This window comes from Phocoena sinus, chromosome 10 (assembly GCF_008692025.1).
Source record: "Phocoena sinus isolate mPhoSin1 chromosome 10, mPhoSin1.pri, whole genome shotgun sequence".
NCBI classification, from domain to species: domain Eukaryota; kingdom Metazoa; phylum Chordata; class Mammalia; order Artiodactyla; family Phocoenidae; genus Phocoena; species Phocoena sinus.
The window spans coordinates 94,316,145-94,336,274 of record NC_045772.1 but is presented as its reverse complement, the minus strand read 5'-3'; the positions used below and the strand labels follow the sequence as shown (position 1 = coordinate 94,336,274).

The following is a 20,130-nucleotide window of genomic DNA, read 5'->3' as shown; positions in this document are numbered from 1 at the left end:
TGAACATATTATGTGCTATGGGGCGGGGGGGATTTTTCCGTGCTAGTGAAAATGAGTATTTATGCAAGCACGGGACTTGCTGCCAGCTTCAAGGGGTGCATTTTACTCTCTCTGGAAAGAGACCAGCAGTAACGACAGAAACAGTACATTTGACTTTGACCTTACCTGACAACCCTTCCCTTACCATCCTGAAAAACATACTCCACCATTTAAGGGCTCAGCAGCAGGCTTTTGGCAAAGCCCGTGGCTTACGCATGCCTTTGTAGGCCTTTGGGATTGTGGTGAGAAAACCCTACCCCTCTCTTGCTTCCTGATACCTTGGCATTTGGGAGGTGTCTGGAAGGAAAAGTGGCAGAAAAGCAGCATAACCTGCTTGATGAGTCTTATATAAACAGAGGAAGTCCAATAAGGCTCCTGGTCTGGAATTGCTAAACTCAAAGAGGCCAACGTACTGTGTACAAAAGTACAAGTCACTAAGGCTCCCAGGAGGCCCACGTGCACGAAGGACCCAGGGTTCTAGGGACTGAAGGTCCATCGCAGCACAGGGGGAGAGCTGAGTTCAATGACCGTGGACTCTTTGGTGAGGTGGCATTATGACCGGGACGGGCCGTGTTGCTGGGTGGATGTCTGACGGTGTTCGGGCTCTGCTTCCCATGACCCTTCACGTCAAGTCCTCTAGACTTCACCCTACGGGTGCAGGTGCCGGTGTCGGCAGTTCTCTCTACTCAAGAACGTGGTGGGATTTGTGTGCTTGGTTCCATTTCCCCCTTTTGCTTTGGAGGGTATGGCAGTCAGTGCATTAGAGTGGAAGTGGACGGAGAGAAAGCCTCGCCCAAGGGTCCTCTGTGGCCTACCATTTGGCCTTCCCTAGAAAATTACTTTACATTCAAATCGCGCTTCTAGGAGTTGAGAAGAGGTGGAAGAGTGCCTTTCTCAAATGTGGGTAGAGGGCAGCTTTAAGCTGTCCTTGTGAGTAGGGGAGACCATTGACACGCTCCCTGGTGTAACCCCTTCCTTGACTTAACACCCTTTCATTCCAGGCTGAGTGCCTCTTGTGTATTTGGTGACCCAGAAAAGGAGAAAGTGAGGCTGCCTCTGGGGCACTGCAGCTCTCTGTGATTGGGAAGGACTGCCCTGGAGAAATGATTCAAATGTGAGGTTTTATGTTAGGGTGGCTTGCTTTCTCCATTGCAATAAGAATCAGGATTAAGTCCAAAACCCAGCTTTTGATCTTCGGGTGACTGTGAAAACTAAAATGAAAATGTATTCTCCTTATTCAGCGTTGTATTCTCAGCACCTGTCAGAGTGTTTAACGACAACAGAAACTTTTTAATTGAAAATACAACTAGATGGCTGAATGCATGGGTGCTACTTAAGTGTAAGTATTTGTCTTTTCTAATCAGATGGTTTTCGACTTGCCCAAAATTATATGTACAAAGAATTTAGGATGCTTATGGAGAAAAAATGAGGGCTGTTCGTTTCTCCATAATATTTCTATCTGACAGCAAGAGCTGGCTAAACTTTAGAAGTCTTTGGAGGTTTTGAAATTCCCCACTGTTATTCTTATGAGAAGAAAGAACGGTTTTGTTTTTCTTTTTCTATCTTCTTGGCCAATAAGGAAAAGCAAATTTCAGAAAAACATGGGACGGAACAGGAAGTGTTTAGAGATTTAGTCATACTTGTTAGGTATGAAAAAGCCCCACTGCATTCTCATATTGTTTCTTTATGGACTTAACACTTCCTACTTTGAGAATAGCTTCCTCCCCCAGGGCTCAAGGCTCTTTACAGTCACTAATCTTCATCTTGCCTCTTTTTGTAAAAACTTGAAATGTTAGCTACCGCTGAGCTGGTGTCATACCAGCTAAAACGTCCAGCTAAATGCATTTTGTCTACATGGGTCCATTAGCTCGGTTGAGAATGTGACCCTACTTAAGGCCAAATTGGGAGACCAATTTGTCCTGGTTTCTCTGGGACTTTCCTGGTTTTAGCCTTGAAATCCCACATCCCAGGAATCACCTCCACCCCAGGTCAACCAGGATGGTGCATCGTCCAAGAAAGCAACCATGAGGGTCACCCTGCGTAAAGAGACATCCTTCGGCCTTGCAGTCCTAACCTTCAGCCTGGCCTGGTGCCTTAGAAATGACCTAGAAGGTACTGTGTGAGCAGTGCAGTGCACACCTTTAATGCCACTTGGTAGAATATTCAAAGCACACAGCCCTGGAATCAGGGAAAGTCGCCCTAAGTAGGGATATCTTTGTGCCTACAAGTTAAGAATTCTGGTTTCTTGGTTGTGGTTTGTTCTTTGTTTTGTTTTTTCCTCCTGTCTACGCTTTTTCTCTTTACAACAGAATACGGTGAAAAACGAAAACGAGAACTGATCACTACCTGATTTCTGAAACAAGAAGTGTGATTGCAGATACTTCTGCTGGTCTCAGATTTTCCATCTGAAAAATGAGGATGCTGGTCTCGATTTCTAGGGTCCCTTTCTGCTCAAACTTGCTGTCAGGAAAGAAGCAGGAAGTAGGAAGCCAGAGAGGCCAGAAAGAAAATGGACTCCATGTCCTTCACTAAGCTCTACTCACAAGCAGGACAGTTTCCTTTCAGTATAAATCTCTCCACCCCTTCTTTTTCTTCATCTGTCGTTTGAATGTGCCGCTTTTTCAGGAGTGGGCAGCTGCCCTGGTTCTCTGGCTGTACCTGACGCACAGACATCCCTTCCCCTTCCTGCCTCTGGGCAATCTGAAGCAACTCTTGTTCTCCCAGCACCCTGACGCTGGGCCTAAATACATTATCCCAGATGTCAGAATATGCTCTTTTCTGTTTAAATTGCTCGACTCCAGGTTTGCAATCGCCTTGTGAACCACGAGAACTTTCAAAAACTTTAATCTATTTTTTTTTACCATCTTATCTTCCCTGAGTCCATGGTACCACTTTTAATTTTGCCAAAGATCCTTACTCCTCATTTTGGGGGAGAAAATGTAGAATCATGGCTTTGGAATTTGACCTACCTTGATTCAGATTCTAGCCCCACTTTGTTGTGTGTCATTGGAAAAACCAGGTTCTTTTAGCTCACTGAGACTTGGTGTCTTCATTTATGAAACAGAAAGGTATCATATCTTATGTATCTGGCACATAGAAGGTTCTGAATATATTTGATGGACCACTTCATTTTCCCTTAGCCCTTCCTCCTGCACCATGCTCCCTGACACCTCACCCTGTTTCCATTCTTTCCCTTCTGTTTAATTTCAGAGGTTACAGAAAAGGTGTGTGTTACAGGTAGAGTGAGTGCACGCTGATTGAGTAAGTACCTCAGGCCCTCCTCCTGACGACTCATACTGGGCTACACCGCCCCTGAATGTTTATGCAGCCAACTGGGAAAGAGGTGTCATTAGCAAGAACCAGTTACCTCCATGCAAGGAACGAAATGTGCTCACTATTAGAGCAACACAGGCGCCTCCCACACCACCCGCCCTGTGCTCCGGGATACTGAAGAGTTGATCCGCAAATCCAGGTGCAGCTGATGCTGAGAGGAGGCCGCCTGCCCGCCGATCCTCATGGCAGACGGCTGGGAAACCTCTGCTCTGCAGACCGCTCGACTTGATGCTCCAGCTGTAGCCGCTCCCGTGCTCCTCCAAAGAAGCAAAGGCACGTTTTCTCTTTGGGCAGAGCGTGGGTAACAGTGTCACGGAAAGTACATTGAGTTCTCTCTCCTCGAGTATCTACCCAATCCAGAGACAGGGATTGTCTGATCGTCCTAGGACGCGCAGACCTAGCAGTGGCCACTTCCGCTTGTTGCGGCGTCTTTATTGGAACGGAGTCTTTTGATTTCCTTTTTCCCTATTTTTTCCTGCTTGAAAACAGGTGGTTTGCAAAGGCACTTGATAGTGACTTAAGCTCTCTCGTGGGCAGTAGGTTTACATGACCATTTGTGTCTTTCATCACACAGTCCTCTGTGTAATTATGTGATATCTTGAGCCTACCACAGATGGAGCCCCTAAGCCAACCTCAAAAGTGACCGGTCAGTCTTTGTATGTGTGCGTATCTGTATGTCCTAAAGATTTACCACCACGCTGGCACGTGTTCTTGTCATTGATGCTTGTTAAGGTTTTTATGTGCTAGGCCCTGTGCTGAGTTCTAATGTGTTTTCTCCTTTACAACCTTTTGAGATAGATAGAACCAGTGTTATCATTATCCCATTTTATAGATGAAGAAACTGAGGTTTGGGGAGCTTAAGTCACTTGTCCAGAGTCATGCAGTAAATACAGGAGCCAAGATTCAAAACAAGCCTGAGTATCTCCAAACTATAGCTCTTCACCACCACTGTGTAGGCTCAAAAATATTTTTAGAACTGAATGGAGAAATCTAAGGGAAGGGAAAGCACGGTCCCTAGATTTTAATGTCTCTTGTGATAACCATACGACGTCTTTCGTCTCTTTCAAATGTCGTTGAAATGAAACTTGAAAGACTCCATTTTTCATCTTCTACTTAGTAAGAATGAGCAGATGTCTTGGTCATTTGTGATGTGTGTCCCAAAGTTGGCCCCTTGTAGCGACACTGGTTTCTGCTTCCAAGCCTCCTCCTTCCTTCCAGCTCCTTGTGTACCGATGTTTATCTGCTGCCTAGTCCACCTGCCCCTCCGGGGGTGTTCGTAGGCCCCCCTATGTTCACACGGCAACTTCTACTAAAAGAACCTTCACCCCAACATTGGCACAGATCGGGGGTCGTGGACCTCTGAGGGAATAAGCCTCAGGCTTCTTGATGCCCGTGTGAGCTAGGGCTATATATTTATTTATTTATTTGGTTGCACCAGGTCTTAGTTGTAGTAGGTGGGCTCTTTAATTGTGGCAGGTGGGCTCCTTTGTTGCAGCTCTCGGGATCCTTAGTTGTGGCTCCTGGGCTCCTTAGTTGCGGCTCTACAGCTCCTTAGTTGCGGCATGCAGACTCTTAGTTGCGGCATGCATGTGGGATCTAGTTCCCTGACCAGGGATCAAACCCGGGCCCCCTGCACTGGGAGTGTGGAGTCTTATCCAGTATGCCACCAGGGAAGTCCCTGGAGTACTTCTTAGGGAGATCAGAGTTGGTTGGTCACCTAACGTGATTTCTAGAATAGTATGGACGGGGTAAGGCTAAAAATAGTATGGATGGGGTAAGACTAAATTACCTAACATGATTTCTAGAATAGTATGGATGGGGTAAGGCTAAAATCACCTAACAAGATTTCCAGAATAGTATGGGTGGGGTAAGGCTAAAAAAGGGTAGACCCGTACCAGCACCCAGATATCCATGTAAATGTGTCTCCTTCAGAGTTTCAGAAGTAGTCACTTAAAAGACAAAACGTTTCCTTGAATTGTACACCCCTTGCTTGGTGCCAAGGAAGAAAGGACCTAGGTTTTGCTGTCCAAAGGCTCCGGGTTCAAAGACTGGCTTGTAACTTATTACCATTATGTAAGTTATGCAGCGTTGCTGAATCCCAATTTTTTTTAAGTTTTTTTAAAATAGGGATTTAAATGTCATGCTTATTTGATTGCTGGGAAGTTTCAGTGAAATGTGCTACGTATCTGTTACATAAGGGTTGACGGTAAATAATACTTTCTTTTCCTTTCCCCTTAAATCATCTTTTCCCCTTTGGACATTAAGTTCCTTAAAGAAGACAGAGGGGTTTTTTTTCTTACTCATCTCCATATTCTCAGCATCTAGCAGGACCAGACATGTATTTGTTGAATCAAAGAGAAATCTTTCAGAAAGGTCTTCAGATCATTTGTCCATTCACTCACCAGTCGTTAGTCGTGTATGTGCAGTGTATCAGGCACCGTGCATGGAGGAACTCAGTTGACAGCACAGACACAGTCTGTGTCCCCACTCTTTTCTAGTCTAGCTGGGAGAGGAACGTTTCACAGGTAATTAGAGCAATGAACAACTTCGGTCCTCGAGGTGGGAGTTAAATTTTGGACGTAGCTGTAATCATTTGGCATCGAGTCCGATGAGTAAGTCTTCCAAGCTATACTTGAAACTGTTCTTGGTCAGATCTAAGAAGCAGCTGTAAACTGGTACCTGTAGTTGCTTCTGAACGTCCCAAAAGAGGTGTCTTTAAAGTATTTTTGAGGAATGATGGCAGCATTGGGATGAGTATAAGCACATTTTTAAGTCTCTCTCTTGAGAGGCAGCAGAGTTGATGAGATGGTTTCCTTGGAGGGCAGGTGTTCCAGGAACATGGACCGACCTGGAATAAGGCCTAAGGACAAGTCCCATTAACTGGGTAGTGGGGCAGTGAGCGTGTCTCCTGGAGAGGAGAAGACAAGGAGAAGGGCAGTGCTGGCTGCTCGTAGCAAGATTTTTATGTAGACAGTTGGACTTAAAACTGTGTCCAAAAGTCACTAGATGGCCCTAGGGGAAAACACGGGACAAGAGGTGAGTTTGTGTTGGCATCGAGAAATGCACTGAGTGAGGTTGTCTAATAAGGCTTATTCATTCATTCAGTAAACATGTAACGAGGGCTGCTATGAGCCAACAGGCACTGCCCTGGGTGTCAGGGACATGGTGGTGAGCAGAACAGGCAAGGCCCCCTGCTCAGGCCGCGCTTTCTGCCAATGACAACCTTCCCGTCTTGGTGAGAGGGAGGGCCTGGGGCTCCAGTGTGGTTTGGGGGTCTGAGAAGCACGTGAAGGTGAGATGGACCCCCAGCCATGGACATGGACACAGGAGAATGAAAGTCCAAGGAACTGTGAAGGAGGAGACCCAGATCCAAAGTCAAGGGCAAGGTCTGCTGAGGCCGTCAGGCAAACATGGGCTGGAGAGACTTGACCTGGCACAAAGCAGGATGGGAAGTCCCAAAGGGGGACCCACAGCTGAGTCTCTGGATGGGGAGGAAATGCTAAAAGCTCTGGGTCGGGACGGTAGAGTAAAAAACCTACAGTCAGCTATAAAAAGTTTTCTAAACACCCTTATTGAACTAGAAAGCGCGTATTGACGGTGGTTTGAACTGAGTGGGATTTTTGTTTTGGTCTTAGGATACTCGGGGCCATTCAGAGATTCCCAATTTACCAGTGTTTGTCCTGTAATCTGGCTGTAACACACTCGAGGCCAGCCTCTAGAAATTTGACTGATGTAGTTTTCTAGTCTGAACTGAGGAAAATTGTACCCATTCTTCTCTTCCCAATGATCTAATGTCTAATGTTTGTACATAAAAGGGTATAATGTAGTGAGACGGTACATCGTAATTTTTTTCTTTTTTCTTTTTTTGCTCTGGATGAAAGGAATGGGCAAGTGAATCAGCACGAGTCTTTGGACCTCGGTCTGAAAGCTCTGGAAACCACGGCACAAGAATAATAGCATCATGGTTGGCACGGCCTTTTTTTTTTTTTTGCAGTACGCGGGCTTCTCAGTGTTGTGGCCTCTCCCGTTGCGGAGCACAGGCTCCGGACGCGCAGGCTCAGTGGCCATGGCTCACGGGCCAAGCCGCTCTGCGGCATGTAGGATCTTCCCGGACCGGGGCACGAACCCGTGTCCCCTGCATCGGCAGGCGGACTCCCAACCACTGTGCCACCAGGGAAGCCCATGGCATGGCCTTTTTACCTATTTTAACTGAATCAGTTTACTCAGAACCTTATCAATCAGTGAGCACAATTGTCTCCATTTTGTAGCTGAGAAAACGAGGTTCAGGTCTGCACCTGAACCCCCCTTTTTGTAGTTTTTGTAGAGGGAAGAATCATTGCGGAGGATATGGGGGACTCTTTGTTCAGGCTTCTACTTATGTTGTTTTCTAGTCTTGCCAGTAGGGGAGAGCAGATAAGGACGGTTAGCATTGGTAAAAGGGTACTTACAAGTTTCGTTAAAACTGTAAGGTTAGTTTTAGTAAGAGGCTGAGTATTTGGGGGAAGGGGATGTGCCTTATCAAAGGTCCTTACGGAACATCCTTCCTTTCAAGAAGGTCCTTCAGGTGGAACGTCAGTCACAGCCTAGGGAGCCTGTGTCCTTTTTCAACATCTGCTGCACCTATTGTGTGGAGTCAGGTCAGGCAGGTGAGGGCGGGTCTGAACCAGACTTGCTCTCAAGGGCTGTTGAATCGTGTCTTTTACTCCTTATGGAGCTTTCCTTCTGCTTTAATTCTGTTTTCGTCTAATTAGGTACACATTTCCTCTGATGAGGGCAAGCTATCTTCTGAGAAGTCTAAACCTCGATTTTATGGTTCAGAGTCCTAGGTGGTAGAAATAATTAGTATTCAACCGCGTGCCCCAGAGCTTTAGGAGTTACAGCTGGCTTATATTTCTGGGCATCTCCTAAGGATTGTGGCCAAGTTCAGGGATGACCCAGATGAGGAAAGGTTGCAATGCACAGTGACTGTTCATGTTGGGGAGGAGAGCTGAAACTCTGCAGAGTGACGTCCTGCATGAACTCGTTTTTCAGCTCCCAGGGAAATTGGATGGGCAGTTAAAGGGAGAAAGAGAGAGAGAGAGACATAATGAGAGAGAAGAAGAAAGTAAAAGACCTCATGGAGCCTAAACTCCTGTGTATTTTTGCTGAGTGTTGAGAGCTCATTGTCTCTGAGTACAGGGGCAGGAAGGACCTCTAGCCCCTTCGTCCTCTATAAATGGCTGTCAGTCTGGATGAATCTAATGACTGACTGTTGCAGTTGGAGAAATGAAGGGCGAGGAACATGGGTCATCTGTAGCCCTTGTCCGTCCAGAGTTTAGGATGTTTCTGAAAGGATGTGCGAGCGCGTCCCACCTCGTCCTCCACTCGTCCCCGGGCGGTGCTTGCTGCCCCAGGATCTAACCTGCTGTGTACGATATGGTCACTAGCAGCTCCATGAGGCTATGAGCATTACAAGTGGCTGATGCAGTAGAGAAACTGAATTCTTGACCTATTTAGTTTTAATCAATTTGAATTTTAAAATGTACTTGAGTCAGTTATTAAAAATCTTTAAAATTTTATTTGGAACAGCATTGGGTGAGCAAATTTACCTTTTCGGCTGTAAATTCTGTGAACTATAAACACAGATCAAGTATTTGCAGTGAAAATTTAGTGTCTGATTTGAACTGTCATGTAAACTAGACAGTAAATTTCAAGGACTTAGTATAAAAAAAGTAATATATCTCAATAGCTTTATATCTTGAGTATACGTTGAAAGAATACTTTGGATATGTTGGGTTAAATGTAATATATTATTTAAACTAATTTCATCTGTCTCTTCTGCATCAACTAGAAAATGTTAAATTACGCATATGGCTTGCATTATATTTCTGTCAAACGTGCCTGTCTAGATAATGCCTTAGGGCGTCCATTGGAAGTGTGATTAGGACTTCCTATGGGAAGTTGCTAGACTTCAAAAGTTAGAGACACATTTTCCCCGTTGTGTTACTGTGGTCTTTTCTATGGATGGGTTTATGACATTTGAGGGTTGGAAAATGGGTTTTAATAAGAGTAAGTTCATTGAGAAGATAGTTTTCTTCTGTTCGTCAGAATGATTTTCAAATGCTTTTCACCCACTCAGAAACCACGGATTCTCATGAGAACAAAGAACTGTAAACGACATCAGTGCTTTGTCATTTGTGTCTGCCTGGTTCATTCACCTTTTCTTCAGGCAGAAGTCTTGGGGATTGTCAGCATAGATTTGATTGGCTTGTGGCAGGGAATATAAAGTAATACAACTAGAGAGGAATTCCATGGCAATGAAGGAAATATTAGCCTTTTTCTAAGCTCCTGTTTCAACCCTACAAGCTCCAAGCGATTTGTAGAGTCCGTATTTCAACTTCTGGTTAAACTTTCCAGATCTTCCTATTGATAGGTTTCAGTTGTTGGCAGCTCCACGTCAGAACTGTTGACACCACTGGTGAGGCTTGGCTAGCGACGCTGTGGCAGGCTTTCACAGGGTAGCTTGCAAGTTGCTTCTGAAAGACGCAAAGAGAATTACTGCCCACTCTAGGACTTTCAACACCTGAGTGAATTTCAGATGACAAAGCCATCTTGATGCCACAGTTCGATCAGTGTTTTAGAATTGTATGTTGCTTAAAGGAAGAAGAGAGAAAATACTGATAACATCAAGATGCTTGGAAACTGTTGAAAGTTTTGTTGTATTGGAAGGACTTCAGTTTCCAGTGTCTTCTTTGCAGAATGATTTTTATCAAGGAATGAATGAATAAACCAGCTAGGTTCTTAAGTGAGCTACGCTTCCCCTTAAGGGCCACTTTATACACAGACTTTATCATGATGACCAAGAGTTTAAACAACACTAGAGACAGAAGGTGTAACTCCAGAGAAAGAGGACACCTTTGGGTTTAGGACTCTGCTCCCTCCAGAGCAGTTATGGGATTCATTCAAGAATCTTGTCAATCCTTCCACCTCAGTTCCTACATCTGTCAAGTAGGTTTTGTGCTGGTTTTGGTGATATGACTCGTAAGGGTGTTAGGAGGACATGGCAGCATGTCATGGAAGGACTTTCAACTATCTTGGTGAAGACCTTAGCAGGCTGGAGATTTCTACTAGTTTAGGGTTCCAAGATTTTATTAAGAAGTCAGCTGCTTGGAGGTCAAGACCTTCCTCCAGGTTAGAGTCAGTTGACAGTTCATGTGCAAAAATAAAGACCTAATCACTAGCAGCAAGGTTACTTTGGGGAAAAGATGTATCCCACTCGCCATTTTCGAGTGGCACTCAGGCAGCCCTGACAGCCGTCATGGGGATCATGCATCTCATCTGGGGAAAAGAGGCCCCCTGGACTCCAAGCTGCTGGATTCTTGAGCCAGAAAGAGGGGGTCTGGGGCCTGAACACATGAAGACAGACAGACCCTTCTGGGTGTGGGAAGGGGGAGGGAGGGCAATCCGGAAGTGGAATGGGTTTTCGTTCCCTCTAGCTTCTCCATCGTTACCCTTGTCTCGGCCCTGCTACCCACGTCAAGCGCAGCCGGTGCTGAGAACATGGGCTTCAGGTGGAGCTCCAGAAAGTGAAGCTGAGCAGCCTCCCGGGGGGTGGGGCTGGGGGAACTCCAGAGGCAGTTGGGAGGGAAGAGGAACCGCTGCAGACACACCTGTCTGGGGCACTTGTTCCTTTGTGGGCCAGGTAGTCATCAGGTGGGAACTTCCTGTATTACACCGATAGTCTCTACTTTATGGTTAAAGGCAGAACAATAGCAATTTACTCAGGAGGGAAGGACAGTTAGCAAATGGGTTAATAAGGTTTCTAAGAAACTACTGTGAAAGATAATCATTTAGCACGTGTCTGGATTTACTCCATTTCTGTCTTGATTGAAGATACTGATTCTCAGCCTTACCTCTCTGCATATTGGAATCTCACGAAGAGCTTTAAAAATATTGATACCTGGGGCTTCCCTGGTGGCGCAGTGGTTGAGCGTACGCCTGCCGATGCAGGGGACGCGGGTTCGTGCCCCGGTCCGGGAAGATCCCACATGCGGTGGAGCGGCTGGGCCCGTGAGCCATGGCCGCTGAGCCTGCGCGTCCGGAGCCTGTGCTCCGCAGTGAGAGAAGCCACAACAGTGAGAGGCCCGCGTACCGCAAAAAAAAAAAAAAAAAAAAAAAAAATAGATAGATAGATAGATAGATAGATACCTGGCTGGTTGACTTGGGTACTGGGATTTTTTTTTTTTTTGGCAATTAAAGACAATCTTTTAATTTTTTATATTCTTTTTCATATTCTTTTCCATTACGGTTTGTTACAGGATATTGAATACAGTTCCCTGTGCTGTACAGTAGGACCTTGTTGTTTATCCATCCTGTATATAATATCAGTAGTTTGCCTCTGCTAATGGATAACTGGGATCTTTTTTAAAGCTTCTCCAGATGATTCTGATGTGCAGTGAAGATTCAGAATACCTGATTTAGAAAATGTGTATTTCCCAAATGATTAGATGATGCCGAGTCCCTGAAGTATGTGGACACTCAAGCATACTTTTCATGTACTGTCGAGCACAGTAGTTGTAACGAAGGCCCAGGATCTTATGTAAAATAAATGATCAGTCTTACCAGGGCTCCAGGAGTGCAGCGCATGAGTTTGTTATTTCAAGCCGCTTCATACCCTGTTAATGACCGTTGTCGTCACACACACACACACGCGTCTATATTTCATTCTCATTCCTGTCATGAAGTTTTTAGAATGCTACTAACGCTGGTAGCATTTCTCATAATAATATTCACCTTGGCAGCAGAACTTGTTTGCAGTCATCAGTTGTCCAAAAAAACCCCCCAAACTCCCAGGTCTTTCTAACCACGACCACCATGGAGGGAAGGATGCCTTTTCTGAGTTCCTGTAAGGAGTCATGTGTCTCAAGATCAGGGAACGTCTATGGTTTCTGACAAAGTATATAAGAAATTCCTTGCCAGGATGGTTATTACTTCTGGAAAAGTTTTTCTAAAAGAGGAGATGCAGGTGCGTGACCCTCTTAATCAATGTTCAAGATTGTGTATAGGTTACTTCTGAGTTACAGAGGCTGCAGGTTGGGCAGGCAGATAAATTCTGCCCCGATTCTTCAGTCAGTCATGTGTGAGGTCACGGTCCATCTTCAGTTGTGGTTCCAGTTAATTTCCCACTCTGCACCATGAAGACAGGTTTAATTCTTACGGCATGTATAAAAAGTAATGCTTTATTCGGGACTTTACAAATTTCTCACTGTAATGATGCGTTGCATTTATACAGAGCCTTTGTTTCAAGAAACGCATAGTATTTCACAAGCTTCATGTGACTTATCTTTAAAATAACATTATGTGATGGTAAAGGTTGGGTATTTTAATGCCAGTTCCTCAGACGGCATACGCTGAGGAGATGTTGACATTTCTTTTATGGTGCTTTTCAAGTATAGTGTTCTCAGTAGGGTTTTGTTGAAAATTATATTGGTAGGAAACATTTTCCCAGAGACATGAATCTGTACCAGACCTCGTTTGCACTTGTTACTCTAGGTATCGTTTACAGGGCTTTTTCTATTTCTTTGTCTGCCTGAAGCAACCCAGGAATTTTCTGATATATGTAGAGCAAGGGAATTTGTTCAACTTGACCCTGGCAGTGGTTGTAACCCAGCCTTCTCCTTTCCTGATTGAGATGTGTCGGGGGGCCAGGTTGTCTCCTATTTCACTGGAAACGGGCAGCATCTAGTTAGGACCTTGTGGGATCATGCAGACTTCAGTGGGGCTGTTATTTTAGAGACTTTCTTCAGCATTTCTCTGGATTACCCTCACTTGAACTAGAATGCAAACCTTGCTCTGGTAGCCTGTTTTTAAAGCCCCACATTTCTCATTCCGTGTGTGGTCCATTTCAGCTGTGGACGTTTTGTAAAGATACATCACAGGACAAAAAGTCTTTTTCAATTGTAAAGGGGGTCTGAGTTGCCTCCCTTCCAGTCACCTCCAGCAATCAGCTGTGGGTGTGAGTTTAAAAGCTTCTCTTTCTCTCTCTTCCTTTTATAAGACTTTCAGGTGCAGTCATTCACGAAAGAAATGAAGATGGACCAAGCCCAGAGTGATGCTGTAACAGAAAGAGGAAAGCTGCTTGGGGATGGGGAGAACGTTTATGAGGCACAAGAAGGCAGGTGAAGAGGGAGGGAGGAATCAGTGGTTAATGTGCAGGTTCAAAGCATCCCTTTGGGGCTCTTCTGCTGCTTCCACCTCTGGTCTCCACAGAAGCCTGACCCTCATCCTTTCCTCTGTCCCAATCTTAAGGTCCCGTGAGTCCCCCGGGAGCTCATACCCAGGGGCACTGTGAGTGCAGTGGGAGAGCAACCCCACGGGCAGGTAGAACATGCCTGGAAGGTATCTCTGCTTTGCGGGGAGAAATTGAGAAGCTCTCTCTAATGGCGGCGTTGATATAACTAAACAGTAACACTTGCAGTTCATTACTTGTTAGCCCCAGGCAGGGACACTGCAGATTGGCTAATTGTAATAGCCATATCATTAGAGGGAACAGCATAAGTGGAGGAGAAAGCAGCTAATCAAGACCCGAACTTGGCCTCACTTTGTTGTGGCCAGGATATAAGCTGCTGTTCATTTTGAGTACCTGTCTCTTCTGCTGTTAGAATTAGTTAGGAAGAAAGGATTCTGTGACCCTTTTTCAAAAGGTGGATCAAAAGCTTAGGGGCATTTGTGCATAAATCCCGCAGCAAGACGGTATTTTTCCCAGAGGTGACACCAGCTGGTTCTGTATGAAGTCACGCCACCTTTCTTATACTAAAGTGACCCCACTGTCAGTAGGACATGCGCTACTGGGGTTTCCAATAGTGGTGATGTTTGTTGCCGAGCTCACGTAATCTCCACCTTAAAAGAAGTCATCTGTATGCTGGCAGGGATTAGGGGTGTAATCTGGGCCATGGGGTGGCATGCATTTCATTTTCCCATCCAGGTCTAAAGCCTGTGACCTTGCCTCCGTCAGCACTGGGTTCCAGCCAAATGAGCTAAGCATCCTTCACGCACAGACCTCCCTGGAAACCACAACCTGGCATGAAAAGGAATCACAGCTTGAGATTCTGCTTACTACTGCTCATGTCAGAAATATTTAAGAAATTCAGAAGAGAAAAAAAAAAAAAAGATTCATAGCATCTCAGGGTTAGAAAGGATCTTAATTAAAATGTTTTAAAATTAGGAAATCTATTTGAGTTTCTGTCTTTGATGCTTGTCTTCGAAAGGGTTGCTCCAAGTTGTAGATACTAGTAATTTTTCTTATTACATTCGGTAGACCCCTCGGATCGTGTGAGGGGCCTCTGGGGACTAGTTGATGGAGAAGGGGGATCGTGGTCTTCCTGTTTTGTTTGGCTGTGTTCTGCCCACAATGTAATTAATAAGCATTGACTCGCCAGGAGATAGAAGATCACGCAGAAGTAGCATCTTGGACTTAGTTATAAGGCACCTTCAAGTTCTACTTGAGTTAATTCCCAGTGCAGGAACACCTTTCAGAGTCACCTTTCAGCCTCATCTTAAATTGGCTTTAAGGGGAGCAGTAATCAGACACACATTCCTAGGGCACAGGTGTGTGTGGCCAGCCCTGCCCTCTGGGGGGCTGAGGGGAAGCCTTCGCTCTGCCTTATATTAGCCCTTCCGAAGTTGAAGACATCTATTTCGATCCTTTCAGTCTTCCCCCCCCCCACAAGCCCCCTTAGCGCCTCCATCACCCCTTCCTCATTTGTGAGAAGGGGAGGGTGCGTCTTCAGACCCCTGGACCAGCGTCGTTGGATGGCAGCCACTGTGATCCCCAGAGGCAGACGCGCTCCTCCGGGGTTCAGAGCTCTGCCCACGAACAGGCCCCAGATAAATGTTGACGGGGCCTTTCCTCCTCACTGCTCCTGTTCGTCTCACCTGTACGTTCAGATCTGCTGCTCTTGGATAAATGAAGAGGTGTTGAGTAAGGGAAATGGTTTTTGTGGTTGTCGAAGAAAATGTTAGAGAGAAAAGGAACATGGTTTTATTTAAAAATCCCCTAAGACGAGCTTTCAGTACGAGGTAGAGTCCTCAGAGGCACCAGCAATCGAAATGCCCTGACGGCTCTGCTGATGGAGTCCCACAGGTAACACGCATCCCTGGATGGATGCTGGTGTCTACCCCCGCTCAGGGGCCATGCCAGGGGAACTCCCCTCGCACGTTGCATTTAGTCTCCTTCCTTCAGGTAAAGGCACATACGCCGTCCATCTTTGTTCCCAGTAGCAGAAGCAACAGGCTTAAGCAGTCAGCACCCTGGCTCGGGGCCTCTGTGGAGCGACCCTCGGGGACCCCCCTGGAATTCTGTGAGGAGTGAGGGCACGAAGCAATGAAATATTCCAAAGCTGCAGCTGTTCTTACAAGCTTGAACTTACCTCGTGGGAGTCACCATTAGTTGTGAAGCCACTGTGGACGGGCTGGCCCTACTTCAATGTAATTTCTTATGTCTCCTCTTTTTACCAGCCGTACCATCTCCCGAGCTGGTGACTAGAACAGATTGCTTCCCCCCTGCCATCTTCAGATCAGGTTCATCATGTGGAATGGGGGTCATGATGCCTTCCTTGCAGGGATATTGTGAGTCTGAAATAAAATCGAGGCTTCGTGGGAAGTATATGCCAAGCGCTCCTTTAATGCTAGCTTCCCTCCCTGGTTGTCGCAATGACTATATTTTCCAACCAAGATTGGGACATATGTTCTGAGGAGTATAAGTATTTATGTATGAGTACCCATATGTATTTATGGGTAAAGTGATGCAGAATTTTTAAAATTAATTTTTATTGGAGTATAGTTGACTTACAATGTTGTGTTAGTTTCTGCTCTACAGCAAAATGATTCAGTTATACATATACACATACCCACTCTTTTTTTAGATTCTGTTCCCATATAGGTCATTACAGAGAATTGAGCAGAGTTCCCTGTGCTATACAGTAGGTTCTTATTAGTTATCTATTTTATATATAGTAGTGAGTATATGTCAACCCCAGCCTCCCAATTTATCCCTCCCCCGCCCTTTCCCCCTTGGTAACCATAAGTTTGTTTTCTACATCTGTGACTCTATTTCTGTTTTGTTTTCAAATAGGTTCATTTGTACCATTTTTTTAAGATTCCACACGTAAGTGATATCATATGACATTTGTCCTTCTCCGTCTCACCTAGTATGATAAGCTCTAGGTCCACCCATGTTGCTGCAAATGGCATTATTCCATTCTTTTTTATGGCTGAGTAATATTCCATTGTATATATGTCATATATGTACCACATCTTCTTTATCCATTTTCTGTCAATGGACGTTTAGGTTGCTTCCATGTCCTGGCCAGAATTTTTAATATTGGAGCCATCTTAGAAATCCTAGGACTTAAAGGTGGTAGACTTTGTAATGCCTGGTACAGGCCTTACCTCCTAGTGGATGCTTGGTGAATGCTGAAAGATTTCATAACAATCATAGGAGAACAAAACCTTAACGGCCTTTTACAGCAGTGCTTGATTGCGTGGCCTATCGCTAACGCTTCTTTTCTTTCATCCCATTGTGCATCGATAACTTAGTTCTGGGCAAAAGAAAGACGTAAGGTGCTTTGACTTGATTGTATCTGTTTGATAGAGACAATACGCTGTCTTCTGATTTAGGGTAGAGTAGCCTTAAGAAGAGGAGGAAAAGGACTGTATTTCAGTTCTAAGCATGTAGGAATTTACGTAGTTCAGGTCCCAAACCATCTTCTTCAGTGCCCAAAGCAAGAGCACTCCTTGGACAGGTGAAGCCGGGCTCCTCAGATGATCCCCACGTCACTGTGAATGTAGATTGTGGGGCGTACCCTCCCCCGCAACGGCTGAATGGGCGTCTGGGTGACCAAGGGAGATAGCTCCAGAGACCAGGAGTGTAGCTCCTGCCCATTCTGTTTTCATGGGGTACTCCCATTTTTCTTGCTGGAAATGACTGCAAGCATGTTAAAAGCCAAAGACCAATTGGGGTGTAAAAATCTGATGACTCAGCGCCAAGAGGGATGTTTCTCTCGGGAGAGGAGACGGGCACTAAGAGGGGAACCGGCTCGGGTCACTTGTTTAAAAGGCGTCTCCTGGAGCCTCTGTGGGAGGGAAAGACAGCATCACAACTTCACTGCTGTGATTTGATGGACCTGGTGTTCTACTTCGCAGTTCTTACTTGAATCCCTCGCATCCTAAGGTACACTGTTCTCACCCCAGACCCTAAAGCACATGGTTTCTTTCTCGAAAGCTGAGAAAGATATCGTGGACTGTGGCTGTGTGTAAATTTAGCAAAGAAGAGTGACGTTTGCATCTTTCCGCAAGTCCTTTAAGTTGATCTTGCTAAATTTGGGGGTGAGCAAAATACTCGGTGTAGTTTTTCAAGTGAAAGGACTTGGCAATCAAGAGTGTGTTAGTTTAGGTTGTTGTGTGTTCTGTTTGCACCCCTGGCACCAAAAACCTAGAAAACCGTGCAGCTCAGAATTCAGTCTTGTTCAGTTTTTTGGTGATGTGTTGCTTTTGCTTATTAATGAAAGCTTATTTAATGAAAGCCAAAGCCACCGCCTTGAATTATTCTGTAGCCAGAAGGGTGTAGTTAAATAATTGTGTATTCAGACTTCAGTTGAGTAAACCTCAATAAATAGTTTCCCATAGGAGAGATTTCTTTAGTCTGTAGAAGATGGCTGTAGTAGAAGCATCAGCTTTCCCAGGCAGCTTTCCTAAAAATCTGCAGGGTGGAAAAGAGAAGGAAATCCTTCCCTCAAAATCTTGAATATTACTAGCACGACCACTGTACCTGTGGTGCCTACTGTTTCCCCTCTTGTCTGGGTTGCTGGCTTTCAGTGCATAGAAGGGACACCTAAGTGTAGCAGGATGAAAAGTGCACTGCAGCATTTTTACTGTATTTCCTTGGGAAATGGTCCATGGGCACCACTGTTTCCATCACACTCTCTGTCCTCAAGACTTTACACAGGCTTCAGAAACCATCTTTGGGGTAATCCTGGCACTCATAAGGGGGATGGGGGCTATTTCTGGAAAAAGTTCCTAAATCAAGGGCATCTTAGCTCTACAGTCAAGAAATCTTTGAAACTACCTCTAAACCATCTCTTTGCAAGTACTGTTGTCCCTCGGTATCTGCAGGAGGGTTTGGTTCCATGACCGCTGAGGATACCAAAATCCACAGATGCTTAAGTCCCTTATATAAAATAAAATGGTGTAGTATTTGCATGTAATCTGTACACATCCTCCCGCATACTTTAAGTCATGTCGTTATTACTTATACAATGGAAATGCTATGTAACTAGTTACCAGCACATGGCGGATTCAAGTTTTGCTTCTGGAACTTTCTGAAATTTGTTTTCCCCTGCATGTTTTCAATCCGTAGTTGGTGAATCCCCAGATTTGGGGCGGTGGACTGTACAACCAGACTTTATTTCTGTTTTTCTCTATTACAGAAATGCCTTATCTTTATTTCCAGAAGGTTAGTATTTAACGGTCAGTAAGCTCTAAATTTCTCAGCCTTTCAGCTTTTTCAAAGAGTTAGTGACGTAAAAACAAATGTGTAAACGTGCTGGGGGATCCCCATGATTTATAGAAGCTCTATATTAAATAATTTTGAAAAGGAAAGCCTTTTTTGGTGATAATAATATTCAGTTTTTATCTCTTGTCTGTAAAAGGCAGCCACGGGGTGGGCGTGGAGGAAGGATAAACACCACTTTCCTACTGAACACAAGACATACAAGCTTGGTTTATGCAGTAGTCACAGGTTCTAAGCGGCTGGTTTAAAAATGAGCAGAATTATTAAGTATTATCAGAGAAATGGAAATCAAAACTACAATGAGGTACCACCTCACACGGGTCAGACTGGCCATCATTAAAAAATCTACAAATAACAAATGCTAGAGAAGGCGTGGAGAAAAGGGAGCCCTGCTGAACTGTTGGTGGGAATGTAAATTGGTGCAGCCACTATGGAGAACAGTATGGAGGTTCCTCAGAAAACTAAGAATACAGTTGCCATATGATCCAACAGTGCCACTTCTGGGCATATACTCCTATAACTCAAAAAGATGCACGCACCCCTACGTTCATAGCAGCACTGTTTACAATAGCCAAGACATGGAAGCAACCTAAATGTCTACTGACAGATGAATGGATAGAGAAGATGTGGTACATATATACAATGGAACATTACTCAGCCATAAAAAAGAATGAAATAATGTCATTTGCAGCAACATGGATGGACCTAGTGATTATCATACTAAGCGAAGTAAGTCAGAAAGAGAAAGACAAATACCGTATGATATCACTTACACGTGGAATCTAAAATATGACACAAATGAACTTATCTACGGAACAGAGTCACAGACATAGAGAACAGACTTCTGGTTGCTGAGGGGGGTGGGGGAAGGATGGATTGGGAGTTTGGGATTAGCAGTTGCAAAAACTATTATATATAGAATAGGTAAACAACAAGGTCCTACTGTATAGCACACGGAACTATAGTCAATATCCTGTGATACACCATCATGGCAAAGAATATGAAAAAGAATGTATATATATGTATAACTGAGTCACTTTGCTGTACAGCAGAAATTAACAACACTGTAAGTCAACTCTACTTCAATAAATTTTTTAAAAAAATGAGCAGCATTACATGGGCCACCTTGAAGCAAACACTGCTGTCTCTGATGGAGACATCCAGGCAGAGGGGCTTAAAGAGACTAACATCCGATTCCCCCCAATCACGGA

The 20,130-nt window shown here is 44.8% G+C and overlaps 1 protein-coding gene across 10 annotated transcripts in view; it reads left to right on the top strand.

The window, feature by feature from the left end:
* The window catches only part of ETV6 (ETS variant transcription factor 6), a 240,627-nt gene that overhangs the window by 74,676 nt on the left and 145,821 nt on the right, over positions 1–20,130 (top strand). The window contains exons 1-2 of one of the 10 annotated variants that reach the window (XR_004351779.1): positions 3,369–3,645; positions 13,409–13,529. The exons of the other annotated variants lie outside the window; for them this stretch is intronic. The gene's annotated coding sequence lies outside the window, so the exon portion shown is untranslated. Of the gene's footprint in view, positions 1–3,368; positions 3,646–13,408; positions 13,530–20,130 lie in introns of those variants that run through there. 10 annotated transcript variants of the gene reach the window in all.